This window comes from Macaca mulatta, chromosome 14 (genome assembly GCF_049350105.2).
Source record: "Macaca mulatta isolate MMU2019108-1 chromosome 14, T2T-MMU8v2.0, whole genome shotgun sequence".
NCBI classification, from domain to species: domain Eukaryota; kingdom Metazoa; phylum Chordata; class Mammalia; order Primates; family Cercopithecidae; genus Macaca; species Macaca mulatta.
Genome location: NC_133419.1, coordinates 124044721 through 124060668, shown reverse-complemented (window position 1 = coordinate 124060668; position 15948 = coordinate 124044721). Strand labels below are relative to the sequence as shown.

The window sequence follows — 15948 nt, the reverse complement described above, 5'->3', positions numbered from 1 at the left end:
TCAAACAGTGGAGGCATGCCGAAACTGCTAGTTAAAATGTTTGGTCTTTATGTTTTATTTCCTGTGGATTTTAATTACCCACACTGTCAGCATGTATCCATAATCCTCAGTATAATGTCAGATACACACATGTATGGTACAACAAAGAAAGGACCCTAAATTAAAAGTGACATGACACAACCTCTTTTTGAGTCTGGTTTCTAGCATCACTTAGCTGTATGGATGTGGGCATATTTCAGAGTCCCCATTTCCTTAAATGCCAGGTGGATATACTCATTACATCTGCCCCATAGGATGCAGCAACAAATGAGGTAATAGATTGTCACGCCATAAGCTTCTCACTGGACATCCTGGTGTGTGCCAGGCACTGTGGTAAGTGCTAAGCAATCACAAAGAATAATTATACACTGTCCCTTCCGTGGGAGAGCCCATGACCTGGTAAATTGCTTTGAAAAGGTAAAGTGCTACTCAAATTAAGAGATTGTGATGAATTGCTATTGTCTGCATCATTTTCATTTGTGTCCTTGTGAGTGCCATTCTTTGCCACCCTGATGGGAGGCTCCCAACAGCAGGTATCAGTATCCCCTCTTTCCTCTCTACTTTGCTTCTTGGAGCCCAGTTCAAGGTTCCGCACTCTATAGTAGCTTAACAAATGGCATTCTCTGACTGTTTTCCAGGCTGTCATTACACTGGATAATAAAGGGCCATTTCTGGCAGCTCTTTGGCTCTTGGCTTCTGTTACTGCCAAGAGACTCCCACAAACACCAGGAGAGCAACAGCTTTGACATCTGACAGCTGCAGAGAGACCCAACTTAATCCTGTCATCTCCCAAGGTCTGAGATGATGTCAGAGCAACAAATGCATCTGCATTCCAAAGTGCCCACAGCAAATCCAATGAAGTCCCACTATTAATGGGAAGAGATTCAGGTTCCCACATTCAGCCACTAGCTCCTCCCCGCTCCCATATCGCTCTTCAAAGCAGTATGGAAGACACTTCTTTTACAACTCTTGATTTCCAAATTTTAGAAAACAAACTAATTCCCTTTCAGTGACGTGGCCAAACAATTTGCTTTTAAACAAATAGGGACCAGTATTGCACTGATAATTTGCTGACAGTCTCTCTACCCCACTAGAGAAGCCCCTGTAGGGCAGACACTATTTCGTTCACTATTGTTTCTGGTGTTAGGAACAGAATCTGGCATGTAGTACATGTTCAATAAATGTTTGTTGGATTAGTCAGTTGGGGAAAAAAGGTAGAAGGATGCATATATTCCAAAATCCTCTTCCCTTGCAGGAGGAACAACTGTTGCCCTGACCTGGAATCAGAAGATGAGAAAAAGTATTGCATTACCATGGCAACCACGGCTCCAAAAATAAATGTTCTTCAAAACTGTTATGGGTCTTTGGTGGGGAAAAAAAAACCTAACTGCTGTTTGCAGACTATACCGGGGCCCTGGGTCCACCATCAGACAAAATACTGTTCCCAATGTGCTCGTGCTCTCTGGAACCTCATTTTGGGAAAGACTGATCACTCTCCCCCTAACTCTGCCAAGTTTGGCTCCCCTGAATAGAGACTACCTTCAGAGCGGCAGTCTCTGGGTCAGGAGTGGTGGCTCATGCCTATAATCCCAACGCACTGGGAGGCTGAGGCAGGAGGATCCCTTGAGTCTAGGAGTTCGAGACCAGCCTGGGCAACATAACAGGATCCTGTCTCTACAAACAGTAGAAAAAATTAGCCGAGCATAGTGGCACATGCCTGTAAACTCCAGCTACTCAGGAGGCTGAGGCAGGAGGATCACTTGAGCTGGGGAAGTTGAGGCTTCAGTGAGCATGATTGTGCCACTGTGTTCCAACCTGGGTGACAGAGTTAGACCCTGTCTCAAACACACACACACACACACAAAGCCAGGCATGGTGGCACGCATTTGTAGACCCAGCTATTCAGGAGATCAGGATGTCAAGGCTGCAGTGAGTCAAGATCTCAGCAGCAATCTCTAGCCTGGGTGATAGAGTGAGATCCCATCTCAAAAAAAAAAAAAAAAAAGCAGTATCTACTCTCTGGGCACTTCCTAAAGACACAGAACACAGTTAAAACCAGAACAGAAACCAACAGGTTTAAGATAGACAAGCCAATACATAATTGTACAGATTTACATAAATGGCATATGAAGGGGTAATTATTCAGCTTCAAGAGGACTTCTAGTTTTGCAAAATGATTTATTGTAGAATTCCATGAAAATCGAATTTCCTTAGAGGCGTTCATCATTTGATTATTCATTCATTCCCTAAACACATGTTTACTGAGCTCCTACTATGTTCCATGCAAAGAGCTTAGCAGGCACTGAATAAAATAAACACTGAATAAAATAAACTCTGCCTTCACTGTGTAGGATCTAATAAAGGACACAATGTGAGCATGTAATCACACTCCAGTGCAGGATGCTTCAGAAACACAGACGTGATGAAGACCTCAGTCAAGAAATATTCCCTAGAAGAAAGGCTAACTAAACCAAGGAAAAGGTCTTATGGTGGCAAAGTAGGTCAGTGTTATAAGAAAGGAATTCTGTCTGATGGAACAACATAGATGAAACCTGAAAAGAAGAGAGCATCCCATTCAAGGAACTAAAAGGTCAGACTGGCTGGAGGCAGAGCACACAGGAGCAGCAGGTGGATGAAGCAGGAGGGGAACAGAAGTCAGGTTATGAAGACCCTTCTGGCTGCATAGTGAAGAAGCACAGGAGAGGGGCTGTGATGGAGTCAGGATGCTTGTGTAATACACGTGAGAGCTGGCTATGGTGATGGAGCTGAGAAGGCAGGCTTGAGGAACATTTGCTTTGGAGGGAGAGAAGCCTTGTGAAAACAAAAAGTACCAAGCCCCAATGTAAGTAACAGAATGGAGGGAACTGGTTTGAAGGGAAAAATAATGAATTCAATTACAAAAAGACAAGCTGAGTTTTGAAGAACATCCCAGTGGAAATGCCCATTAGTCAGTTGGAGGTATGAGCCTAAGGCTGAGGAAAAATACGAAGTCTCAGACAGGAATAACAAAAGCCAGGGGGATGGATGAAATCGCCCAAGGACAGTATATGGATTTAGAAGTAGAAAGGGGAGGCTGGGCATGGTGGCTGATGCCTGTAATCCCAGCACTTGAGAGGCCAAGGCGGGCAGATCACTTGGGACCAAGAGTATGAGACCAGCCTGGCCAACACGGCGAAATCCCATCTCCACCAAAAATACAAAAATTAGCTGGGCATGATGGCACACACACGAGAATCGCTTGAACCCAGGAGGCGAAGGTTGCAGTGAGCCGAGATTGGGCCACTGCACTCCAGCCTGGGCAACAAAGCAAGACTGCCTCAAAAAAAAAAAAAAAAAAAGGTAGAAAGGGGAGGGTGAGAGAGAGAGAGAGCGAGCAAGAGAGAGGGTAAAAGGAGGAAAACGAAGAGAAATAAGAAGAAACCTGGGGCCAGGCTCTGTGGATCACACCTGGAAGCCTAACACTTTGGGAGGCCAAGGCAGGAGGACTGCTGGAGTCCAGAAGTTTGATACCAGCCTGGGCAACATAGCAAGACCCTGTCTCTCTCTCTCTCTCTTTTTAAATATACATGTAAAAGAAGAAACCCAGAGTCAGAATCTTAAGCAGGCCAACATTGAAGGGACACACAGATGACAGCAGCCCTTAAACTATAAACACTAGGTTAAGATAACTAGGTTGTGGGAGGTTAAAAAAAACAAACTAGGTTTACAGGCAGTTTTTCAGCACCCATCAATAGATCAGAAAAGCAACATCTCATAAATAACCAAAGAAGGAATAAACCACTGTTCCAGCTTCCACTAACCAGGGAAGCAGACTCTGAGGCCTCAGAGATGGGCACAAAGGTCTTTGCTTTTGTAAACAAATAAATGCGTTAGCATAACTCTTCAGACGCATGCGCTTCATTTTGTCTAACAAGATGAAACAGAAATGTATACTCTCCATTTTATAATCTCACTGCGGCCCAGAGAGAGTGAGTAACCTGCCCAGGACCACACAGCGAGAAAATTAGCAGAACCAGAGCCTCCAACCCACGCCGCCTCAGCCTGTCTCTAGGACTCGTGCTGGGGCAGTCATCCTAGGAAAAACTGTCACCCTGTCCCCACAGATTGAGGGGCCCAGCCCGAGCGTCATGACTCACTGCCTGAAGATACGGCTCCTTCCTGGATAAAGATGGGCTCCCTGAGAAACACAGTAAACTGAATACTTGGTCTGGTTGCCAGAGACCTGTGTTCTAGATCCATCTCTGTCTCTGGCCAGCTTCATGGCCCTAGACTTCTCAGTTCTTCTCAAGGTGGAAATAATTTCACAAATCCCATCTACCAGGATGACTGGATTCTCTGGGAAACCTGTCTGTCTGAGAGAAACAGGTGCTGACAGGTGGCAGCTGGGTGTGAGTGAAACTGGTGAAGATTTGGTAAAACCAAGGCCCTAAACCTTTCTTCTCCTCTCCCACACAGCAGATCCTGTCCTCAGACCGATTTTTTTCATGCTTTAGTCTGAATGCCATATGCCACTGAAATTAACTTTTACATAGCGATCTCCCACACACTCAATTGGGAGCTCCCCAATGGAAGGGACATCTGTAACCATCTTTGCTTTTCTATCTTTCCTTTTTTTGTTTTTTTTTTTTTTTGTTGTTGTTGTTGTTTTGAGACAGGGTCTTACTCTGTCACCCAGGCTGGTCTCAAACTCCTGGGTTCAAATTATCCTCCCACCTGAGCCTCCCAAATAGCTGGGACTACACGCACATACCACCATGCCCAGCTTGTAAACATTTTTGTATCCCAAGCACATAGCACAGTGCCAGGTTCCCAGTAAGTGCACAGTAAGTGTCTGATGAATTCTGAGAATTACCTCTCCTGAGTTATCCACATTTTCAGTCGCATCTCTCTCACAACAAAGCAAAAGGCATTTTAAGAAGCAATCCAAAGCATGGAGAAGGCACTTCAGAGAGAGAGAAATTTTCAGTGTTCTGAGAACTTTCTGAATGGGCAGGCCACTATCCTCTCTGTTCACCTCTAACTCAGCCCTGCCTTCAAACATACATGGCTGACAATGGCTGAAAACTCCTCCACGAAGTCTGCAGAGGGTAAGGCGTGGCAGCTCACGCCTCTAATCCCAGCAGTTTGGGAGGGCAAGGTGGGTGGATCACTCGAGGTCAGGAGTTCGAGATTAGCCTGGCCAACATGGTGAAACCCCATCTCTACTAAAAATAAAAAATTAGCCGGGCATGGTGGCGCACACCTGTAATCCCCGCTACTCAGGAGGCTGAGGCGGGAGAACCACTTGAATGTGGGAAGTGGAGGTTGCAGTGAGCCCAGATCATGCCACTGCACTCCAGCCTGGGTGAAAAAGGGAGACTCCATCTAAAAAACTAATAAAAGCAGAAGTCTGCAGAGGCCCACAGACCCCACCAGAGAACCAGTGAGGTCCAAGTAATTGCTAATACAAAGCCCGGACCTTCCTCAGAATCTGAAAGCAACAGGCCAAGTTGAGCAACAGTGAGTCTTGGGAGAAATACTGTCAAAAGCAAAGATCCACTAGGTATTCTTCCATCTTCACAAAACAAGAGAAAATGAGTTTGGATTGTACTGTGGGAGATTTTAGTTAGATCTTAGGTAGGACTTTCCCAATAGTATGTCTTGAAAATATATAAAGACATAACCAAGAAAGACAGTGCAACCAATCCTCTTTCTTGGTTTTTGTTTGTTTTTTTGTTTTATATATTATTTTATTATTATTTTTTTTGAGATGTCACTCTGTTCCCCAGGCTGAAGTGCACTGGCACCATCTCAGCTCACTGCAACCTCTGCCTCCCAGGTTCAAGCAATTCTCCTACCTCAGCCTCCTGAGTAGCTGAGACTACAGGCGCGTGCCACCACGCCTGTCCAATTTTTGTATTTTGTGGTAGAGAGGGGGTTTCACCACGTTGGTCAGGTTGGTCTCAAACTCCTGACCTCAAGTGATCCTTCCGCCTCGGCCTCCCAAAGTTCTGGGATTACAAGGGTAAGCCACAGCACCAGGCCCCAGGGTCTTTTTGTAAGTGATATTTTCAGGTGAGGAAGATGTGGTTCATCATAGACACCGGTGGAGAAAACACATGTTGTCACCTAAGTCAAAGGCAAACTGTTCCAGGCGAAGCTCCACCCTGTACAGAGTAACCTTTACGGTTGCCATTCCATCCAACCCTGAAAATCAACGAAAAGGTCAGAAAGAGCTCCAGAGTGTAATGACCCAGCCAGAACATGAATGCTCTCTGGATTAAGGAAGATTGCTCTGAGGGGTCAGCCTGGCACTCACTAACATTCCTGGGGGCAAAAGAACATGACGAGGTTAAGTGGCGGAAATACCTGACAACACACTTCCCACTTGGAGATGCATCTCGTTCTGATCCTTCTCTAGAAATAGTGCTTCAGAAATTTACCTTCCTCCTCATTTCGCAGACTTCCTGTAGTGTGATATGAAATATATTTGGTCTTTTCCTGGTCCTTGTCCCAGAACTTCTAAAACGCTGGGACTTTCCTGAGTGACAGAAGTGTCTTGTTATTCGTAATGAGCTCCATGGATAACACCTGAGTTTATGCTAAGGAAACGACTTAGGATACAGCCCCTGGGGAGCCTGAAGATGGGGAGGAAGGACCAAGAAAGACCAAGTAACTAGAGGATTAGAAGGTTGGATTTCTCAGCTCCACCCACAAACTTCCAGGAAAAGAGAGAGGGAGGTGTGGCTGAAGATCAAGCTCTATAAAAACTCTTGGACACGGAGCTTTGCTGAGCTTCTGGGTTGCTGAACTGGTGCAGGTGCTGGGAGGGTGGTGCGTCCAGGGTGAGCATGGGAGATCCACGCCCCATCTAACCCCCTGCAATACCTTGCCCTATGTAAACCAAAACTAAAATTCTAAAAGCCCCAGCTGACTGAATGGACAGCGCTGTAGGAGACCCAAACAGACAAACAAACAAACAAAAACTAATCCAGGCCATGGAAAGATGTGGGGGCTCAAACATGCCTCATTATACTCTCCTCCCTGTGGAGCTCAGGCACAACTGATCAGCTTTAACCTGAAAACAGCAATTTTTTTTTTTTTTTTTTTTTTGAGACCTAAGCTAGAGTGCAGTGGTGCAGTCACCTCTCACTGCAGCCTTGACCTCCCAGGCTCAAGTGATCCTCCCACCTCAGCCACCCAAAGTGCTGGGATTATAAGTGTGAGCCACCATGCCTGGCCAAAACAGAAATCTTAACAGTGATGAAACAGACTATGTTGCAATAAGACAACAAACTCCCAGCCTGACTCTAGCATAATATCATGATAGATAAAGAAGGAAGTTGAAATATTTTACTTCAAAATATGTCTCTTTGTTATATTTTGAAATGGCCCTGCAAAGCCATCTTTTGTGGGGGGAAATCTGCATCTGTAAAGAATCTCTATTAACATAACTAGATTTTTCCCCTTCCAGACCTTCCTAAACCTGAAGAGATTAACTGAAAGTCTAGCACCTTTTAAGGGTCTGAATACAAAATACTGGCCATCCATTGTCTCTAAGAGTAGCCATGTAGGATACTTCATCTATATAATAAGAACTCTGGTCTCCACAACCCCTTATCTTAACCCAGACACTCTTTTCTACTGATTCTGGGTTTTAGATAATAATTTAAATCTTTTCTGACTTGCCAATCAGAAAATCTTTGAATCTGGGCCAGGTGAGGCAGCTCACACCTGTAATCCCAGCACTTTGGGAGGCCGAGGCGGGTGGATCACAAGGTCAGGAGTTCAAAACCAGCCTGATCAATATGGTGAAACCCCATCTCTACTAAAAATACAAAAATTAGCTGGGCATGGTAGCGCGCGCCTATAGTCCCAGCTACTCAGGAGGCTGAGGCAGAAGAATGCTTGAACCTGGGAGGGGACAACCTCTTGAACCCTAGAGGCTGCAGTGAGTCGAGATCATACCACTGCACTCCAGCCTGGGCGACAGAGCAAGACTCCGTCAAAAAAAAAAAAAGAAAAAAGAAAATCTTTGAATCCACCTATGACCTGTAACACCAGCCCCCAGCTTCGAATCATTCAACCTTTCTGGACCAAACCAATGTATACCTCACATGTATTGACTGTTGTCTTACATCTCCCTAAAATGTGTCAAACCAAGCTGTAACCCAACCACCTTGTACACATGTTCTCAGAACCTCTTGGTGCCTTGGACTGTGCCTTGGGCCACATTCACTTGTATTTGGCTCAGAATAAACCTCTTTAAATATTTTACAGAGTTTGGCTTTTTTCATCTATACCTATGTACCTCTGCATCTCATTACTGATCTGTATCCTTAATATCTTTTATTATGAGCCTATAAACATAAGTGTTTCTCTGAATTCTGTGAGCAGCTCGGTCAGAGGCATTTAAACCAGAGCAACTCCATCTTGAGTAGGGGCTTGGTAAAACAAGGCTAAGACCTGCTGGACTACATTCCCAATAAGTTAAGGCATTCTTAGTCACAGGATGAGATAGGAGGCTGGCACAAGATACAGGTCATAAAGACCTTGCTGATAAAACAGGCTGCTGTAAACAAGCCTGCTAAAACCCACCAAAACCAAGATGGCAATGAGAATGACCTCTAGTCATCCTCACTGCTACACTCCCACCAGTGCCATGACAGTTTATAAACGCCACAGCAATGTCAGGAAATCACCCTGTATGGTCAAAAAGGGGAGGCATTAATAACCCCCCCTTGTTTAAAATATACTCAAGAAATAACCAAAAAAAAAGAGTAGCCATTCTTTTATTCCTTTACTTTCTTTTTTTTCTTTTCTGAGACGGAGTCTCGCTTTGTCACCCAGCTGGAGTGCAGTGGCGAATCTTGGCTCATTGCAACCTCCACCTCCCGCCTCCCAGGTTCAAGCAATTCTCCCACAGCCTCCTGAGTAGCTGGGACTACAGGTGCCTGCCACCACACCTGGATAACTTTTGTATTTTTAGTAGAGACAGGGTTTTGCCATGTTGGCCAGACTGGTCTCGAACTCTGGACCTCAAGTGATCCACCCACCTTGGCCTCCCAAAGTACTGGGATTACAGGCATAAGCCACCGCGCCCGGCCTTCCTTTACTTTCTTAATAAACTTGCTTTCACTTTGCATTGCGTACTCGCCCTGAATTCTTCCTTGTGCAAGATCCAGGAATGCTCTCTTTGGGTCTGGATGGGGACCTCTTTCCGGTAACAGCTCTAGAAAATTAACTGAGCCCTAAAAGGGAGTCAGGAACTCTGGTTTATAGTTGGTTGGTCAGAAGTATAGGTCTCAGATGCAACATGGAGATAGAGAAAAAATAAAAAAGAAAAAGTACAGGTAGCTCTAACTTGTGATTGGCATCCAAAGTGGGGGCAATCTTATGGGACTGAGCCCTGAACCTGTGGAATCTGACGCCATCTCCAGGTAGAAGGTGTCAGAATTAAATTGAACTAGAAGACACCCAGTTTGTGTCCATTGGAGAACTGCTTGGTGTGTGGGGAGAAAACCCCACATACCTGGTCACAGAAATGTTCTGTGTTGAGTGTGAGAAAGAAAAAACAGTTTGATCTTTCTTTTCAAATTCCCTGTTCTCAACGCATGGACCAGCACTCTCCCTTACCTTCTAGAAGTGCAACATACAGATGAAAAAAGTCTCTCAAATAAAAAGAAAATCTGAATGAGAAAAAACACTAGGAGAAAATACAACAAATATGCCCCTGATACAGTTGGGATATTTCTCCCCTCCAAATAGCATGTTGACTTTTTTCTCTCTCTCTCTTTTCAGATAGGGTCCCCCTCTGTTGCCCAGGCCAGAGTGCAGTGACATTGTCTGGCTCACTGAAGCCTCAATCTCCCAGGCTCAAGTGATCTTCCCACTTCAGCCTCTCAAGTAGCTGGGACTACAGGTATGTGCCACCATGCCTGGCTAATTTTTTTCTCTTTTTTTTTCTTTTATAATAGAGATGAGGGTCTCACTACATTGCCCAGGCTGGTCTCAAACTCCTGGGCTCAAGCAATCTTCCTATGTTGGCCTCCCAAAGTGCTGGGATTACAGGTGCAAGTCACCATGCCTGGCCCTGGCTAATTTTTTAAATTTGTTGCAGAGATAGGGGACACTATGTTGTCCAGGCTGGCCTCCAACTCCTCAGCTCAAGCAGCAATCCTCTTGCCTCAGCCTCCCAAAGTGCTAAGATTACAGGCATGAACCACCACACCCGGCCCGCATGCTGAGATTTTGTCCCCAGTGTAGGAGGAGAACCTAGTGGGAGGTGTTTGGGTTGTTGGGGAGGATCTTGCAGGAAAAGCCTGGTGCCATTCTTTCAAGAATGAGTGAGTTCCCATTCTTAGTTCCTGCAAGATCTGGTTGTGAAAAGGAGCCTGGCTCCCCTACCTCTCTTTCTTGCTACTTCTCACCATGTGACAACCCTGCTCCCCTGTATTAGTCCATTTTCACACTGCTGATAAAGACATACCTGAGACTGGGAAGTTTACAAAAGAAAGAGGTTTATCGGACTTACAGTTCCACATGGCTGGGGAGGTCTCACAATCATGGTGGAAGGTGAAAGGCACATCTCACATGGTGGCAGACAAAAGAAGAGGGCTTGTGCAAGGAAACTCCCATTTATAAAACTATCAGATTTCATGAGACTTATTCATTATCCTGAGAACAGCACAAGAAAAACCCCCCCATGATTCAATTACTTCCCACCAGGTCCCTCCCACAACACGTGGGAATTCAGGATGAGATCAAATTGCGTGGGGACACAGCCAAACCATATCATCCCCCATCTGCTTTCCACCATGAATGCAAGCTTCCCAAGGTCAAAAGCAGATACTGGCACCGTGCTTCTTATGCAGCCAGCAGAACCATGAGCCAAATAAACCTTTCTTTATAAGTTACCCAGTCTCAGGTATTACTTATAGCAACATAAACAGATCAATATACCCTCTAATAATTGGGTTAACATGATAAAATTATATTTTCCTCTTTCCTACTATCCAAAACTTTACAATTAACTAGCTATTTTATTAAATACAATATGCTGACTTTTTTTTTTTTCTTTTGAGACAGAGTCTCGCTTAGCCACCCAGGCTGGAGTGCAGTGGCGCTATCTTGGCTCACTGCAACCAGTGTATCCCAGTTTAAACAATTCTCCCGTCTCAGCCTCCCGAGTAGCTGGGATTACAGGCACTCACCATCATGCCTGTCTAATTTTTGTATTTTACTAGAGACGGGGTTTCACCATGTTGGCCAGGCTGGTCTTCAACTCCTGATCTCAGGTTATCTGCCTGCCTCAGCCTCCCAAAGTGCTAGGATTACAGGCGTGAGCCATTGCACCCGGCCGCGTTGACTTTTATGGCATAGAAAATGATTTCTTGTGCTCACTTCAGCGCACAAGCACTACATCTTTTTAAATGATTCCTTTTAAGACAACAAGCTTGAAGAGTCTTGGAGAGTCTCAAAAATGTGTCACTAAACTAACCATCCATTACCTTTCTGTATTTTCCTAATTGCTGGGGCAAATATTGCAAGGGCTACCATCCCCAAACTGGGTGCCCATCTCCCCGCCAAGAAAATTATTTTTCAATGGCTGCAAAAACCACATAGGTTGCTTATTGTTTTTCTAGTCATCTCCCTCAGCTCCATCATTTCCTGGATAAACTCACCTACCAGAAGCAGCAAGACTGAAAATCTCTGTGGTCAGATTGTGGAGGGAAGAGGCACCACGCTGGGTGGGGGACAGGCTTGACCACAGTGATGTGCTGAGGGGGAGAGACCTTAGAAAGAATGAGGCTGCTGCAGGGACGTAATAGGTCTGTTAGAAATTGGTCGAGATTTCAGGTCAGAGGCCTGAGTTTCAGCTCTGACCCCGCGCTGCCTCAGTGACGTGCCTGGTCATCTACAGATCAGAATTGGACAACCGGAGTCTCATCCCAGCTGGAGGACATACAGAGGACACAGAAGGGCTTCACACCCTCTGACTACCCAATGTGTCAGGGCCTCAAAGGAAAAACCCATGGTTTTCTTTATCCTTCCCTTCCACAAAGGGACCAAAGGCACAGCCACATTTTCCTAGCGAGGATTTCAAGCTATATGACAATATCTGAATGGAAAATCCAGACATGTGGTCTGAAAACAGAAGAAGATATTTGAAAACAGGAGTGTGTTTAGGAGGTTGCTGCCTACAGTGGCAGGGAGTGGCTGGCTACTGCCCGACATCTCCTCACCAGCTGAGGCATCACCATCCCGCTTCCCTTCTCCCACTGGAAAATCCACATTCGATTTTCTGTTCTGAGTCCCTGAGAGAGAACCAAAACAAGTCTCCTCTGAGAGGACACTTCCTTCCAGGCTCCAGAGTCACAGGAGAAGAGCTCACAGATTCCCACCCGCCAAGACAATGAGAAGCTGTGTCCCTCCTCACACCAGGCACAACAGCCCCTTGGCAAGTCACATACCCATATGTGCCATGGAGGAAAGAATCCCAAGGGGGCAAATGCCTCAGGAAAAACCCTCAGGTTTCATCAAGCTCTTGTACACACAGCAACCCAGCAACCACCTCCGGGCTCTCCGGGCCAGCCTTGGCTCCAGGTCTAAACACCTGCTTCAGGACCAGCAGTTTGTCCACTGGGGTCAGGAAAAAAATTCCCCACTGGCAGCTTAGCCATTCAGACTCCTTAACTTCTGCGTTACCCTAGAAGCAATTACCAGTGACCAGCATAGCAACTGGAGGATATATAATACCTGGGAGAAACGCACCAACTAGGGCAGAATGATCACCTGTGCATCTGCCTCATCTTCATCCCAGCCCCTTGCCTGATGTGTAATTGGCACCCTCTGAGTGCATAACCACCAAGGAAATTTTCAAAATACCAACTCCCACAGAGGAAGCTGGTCAGTATGAAATCAGCCCACAGGGCTCCATCTCCACCCTCTCAGTTTCCACAAATTGTTTTAATCTAGAAACCACATCTACAGCCAAGGGCTAGCTGCTTCTCACGGCGGAGTCCACCTAGACCATCGGCAGCATGATCCTCACACCTGTCTGCTTCCCACAACCCTCACACACATCTCATCGACTGCCCACATTCCTACCTTCCTTCAGAACCTCCCCCTCCACATCTGCACGTTCTCACGCAGGGGAGGGCTGACTGCTTCCAGGCCCTGGGGGGATAGGAGAGTGGAGCTGTAATGAGCTCAGGCTTTGGAATCAGGACACGCTTCAAATCCCAGCCTTGGCTTCTGTTGGACCAGGAGAGTGTTAATCTCTGAACTTCGGGTTCCTCAGCTGTAAAACCTGCCTGGGGGGACCGAGACATTGTTGTGAGGATTAAATGTGATAATGTACTTAAGGCTGCTTGGCAGAAAACTTGGCGCAGAGTAAGACCAGTCCCTGCCCTCAAGGAATTATGAATCTGGTCGAAGTTTTTGCCAGTTAACCCTATCCAGCACCGATCACTTACTTAATCCACTGACCAATTATAGGTTTCCTTTGCATTTGGTCTTCGCTTTGTGTTAAGAAGGACGTGAGTTTTCTCTCTCCCACGCTTCCTGTGCTTCTCATAGGTAGCAGGGCACACGCAGGGTGGAGAAGCTACACCAATAGTGACGGGCTGAAGGGGAGAGCATTCGGATGCACAAAATCACCCTGCTCCCCTGCAAATGGAGCTGAAACCCGAAACAAGTCTCCCTCCAAAGGTCAGAGGAAGGAGATGGAGAATCAAGATAAATATACCAATGCTATATATTCATTACAGGCAAACCACACGCCAGTTAGGCTGGCACCAGAGAGATGACCTAGCCTAGCAGGCTGGGTACAATCAGTGTGCGGCACTACCAGTGGTCAGACATGGAGCTAAGTGGAAACCCTGAGGCCCTCTACTCTCTAGCTGCTGGTCTGCTAGACTGTGAGCAATCACGATGGGGGTAGGCATGTTATGCAGAAGAAGGGACATAACAGCCAGGAGAATAAAAGGTAGTAACAGTGAAGGTATCCTGGGCGGAGACACAGAGAGGTGCTTCTGCATCCCCTAGAAAGAGCCTGCAGTTGGCCACCACCCAACTCATTCACCTGTCGTCAGTTTTCCCTTCCCCCTCCAGAGAATAATGACAAGAGTACATCCTGGGAGATGGGGCTTCATCCAATTTCTGACTTTTCTGAACCTAGCGATTCAGAGAGGGGTTCCAATCCTCAGTTTGGGTTCTGAACAATCACCACAACCAGTTTTGGGCAAGGGAGTTAGAAAGACATGTGAGTATTAATGCGAAGAGGCTGCCCCGTCAACTGCAGACTACACTATTCCCTGAGCTCAGAGGGCAACATGGCCAGCAAAAAAACTGTGCCGTCTTATGTTCAATAGTAGTTAAGATGATACTTTGCAGTTAGACCACTGAAAGAAAAAAGCAAGACTCCAGGCCTTCACCTCCCCACGCTTCCTTCCCGCTACACAGAACAGCAGAAAGTAGTTGCCTCGAGTACCACTTTGAGAGTGTCTCTCCCAAGCTCCAGAAACTACAGTAGTTACCCATTGAATTGATCCGCTTTGCCCAGGAAGCACTGTGCATATAGGATCTCAATACCTGTTTGATGACTGAGTGATTCGTTGAAATTCAAACTCTTTGGCATAAATCACCTTCGGTCTGTCAGCCTCACCACCTTCATTTTTCCACATTCCTCAACAAGATCACATTTGGTCATCCATCTCCATCTTCAAGCCAATACATTCAAACTGCTTTCACCTATAGGCATTTGTTACCCCTTCAAAACTCAGCTCTCTATAGGTCAGTGGTTGTCTAGGGCTCGGGGAATGGGATGGAGAGGGTGAAGGTGCTAGCTAAAAAGTATGAGTTTCAGCCAGGCACAGTGGCTCATGCCTGTAATCCCAGCACTCTGGGAGGCCAAGGTGGGCAGATCATGAAGTCAGGAGTTCAAGACCAGCCCGGCCAACATGGTGAAACCCCATCTCTACTAAAAATACAAAAATTAGCCGGGCTTGGTGGCACGCTTCTGTAATCCCAGCTACTCAGGAGGCTGAGGCAGGAGAATCACTTGAACCCAGGAGGCAGAGGCTGCAGTGAGCCGAGATTGAGCCACTGCACTCCAGCCTGGGTGACAGAGTGAGACTCCGTTTCAAAAAAAAAAGAGTATGAGTTTCTTTGTGGGGCAACAAAAGTTTTTTGAAACCGACAGTGGTGATGGTTGTACATAGCTGTGAATATACTAAAAACCGTTGAATTATACTTTAAATAGGTGAATTGTATATTATATAAATTATATCCCAATAAAGCTGTTTTTAAAAACTCAGCTCTGTACTTATCTCCTTTCAGAAATTTTCCCACACTCATGAATAAAAAGAATTTCACTTTAAACAACAGAGAAAAAGGAATCATTTATTTACTCATTATTAATTCATCAACAAACATCTATAGATCTATAGATCACTGTAAGAGGTCAGGTACAGTGCTATGAAGATACAAAGATGAACACGATTGGTCTTGGAGTATTCCAGTGAATATTGGAAAGTTAGTAAGCCATGCTATCTTTACCATTTTTTCCACTTCTTCCTTCCTAGGGTTTAAGGAGAAGAAAGGGGTCTCCTAATCCTCTTCACATTTTCAACTTTGTGCAGGGAAAATCCGCAAACTTGAGCTTCAAGTCAGTGACAAGTAAAAGAAAAAAAAAAAAAAAAAAAGGAAGAAAAGAAAAAAAGAAAACTAAACAAATAACGAAAAAACAAAAATTAAAAGAAATCCACAAGCTGTGGTCCTCTTGGCCACTTAACTTTTACCATATCAGACTGAATTTCATAGCAAGCCTGAAAGGTGTTTTTCTCTGCTTTGGAGAGGTAGATTTGGGGTGGGGAATGTGGAGACGTCATGCTGGGCCTGGTATGCTAATCCTCCCTAATCCAGGCC

General features: G+C 45.6%; 1 protein-coding gene across 13 annotated transcripts in view; it reads right to left on the bottom strand.

Moving 5' to 3' along the window:
• The window catches only part of GRAMD1B (GRAM domain containing 1B), a 269048-nt gene that overhangs the window by 175976 nt on the left and 77124 nt on the right, over nt 1–15948 (bottom strand). The window contains exon 1 of one of the 13 annotated variants that reach the window (XM_077964565.1): nt 13129–13277. The exons of the other annotated variants lie outside the window; for them this stretch is intronic. The gene's annotated coding sequence lies outside the window, so the exon portion shown is untranslated. Of the gene's footprint in view, nt 1–13128; nt 13278–15948 lie in introns of those variants that run through there. 13 annotated transcript variants of the gene reach the window in all.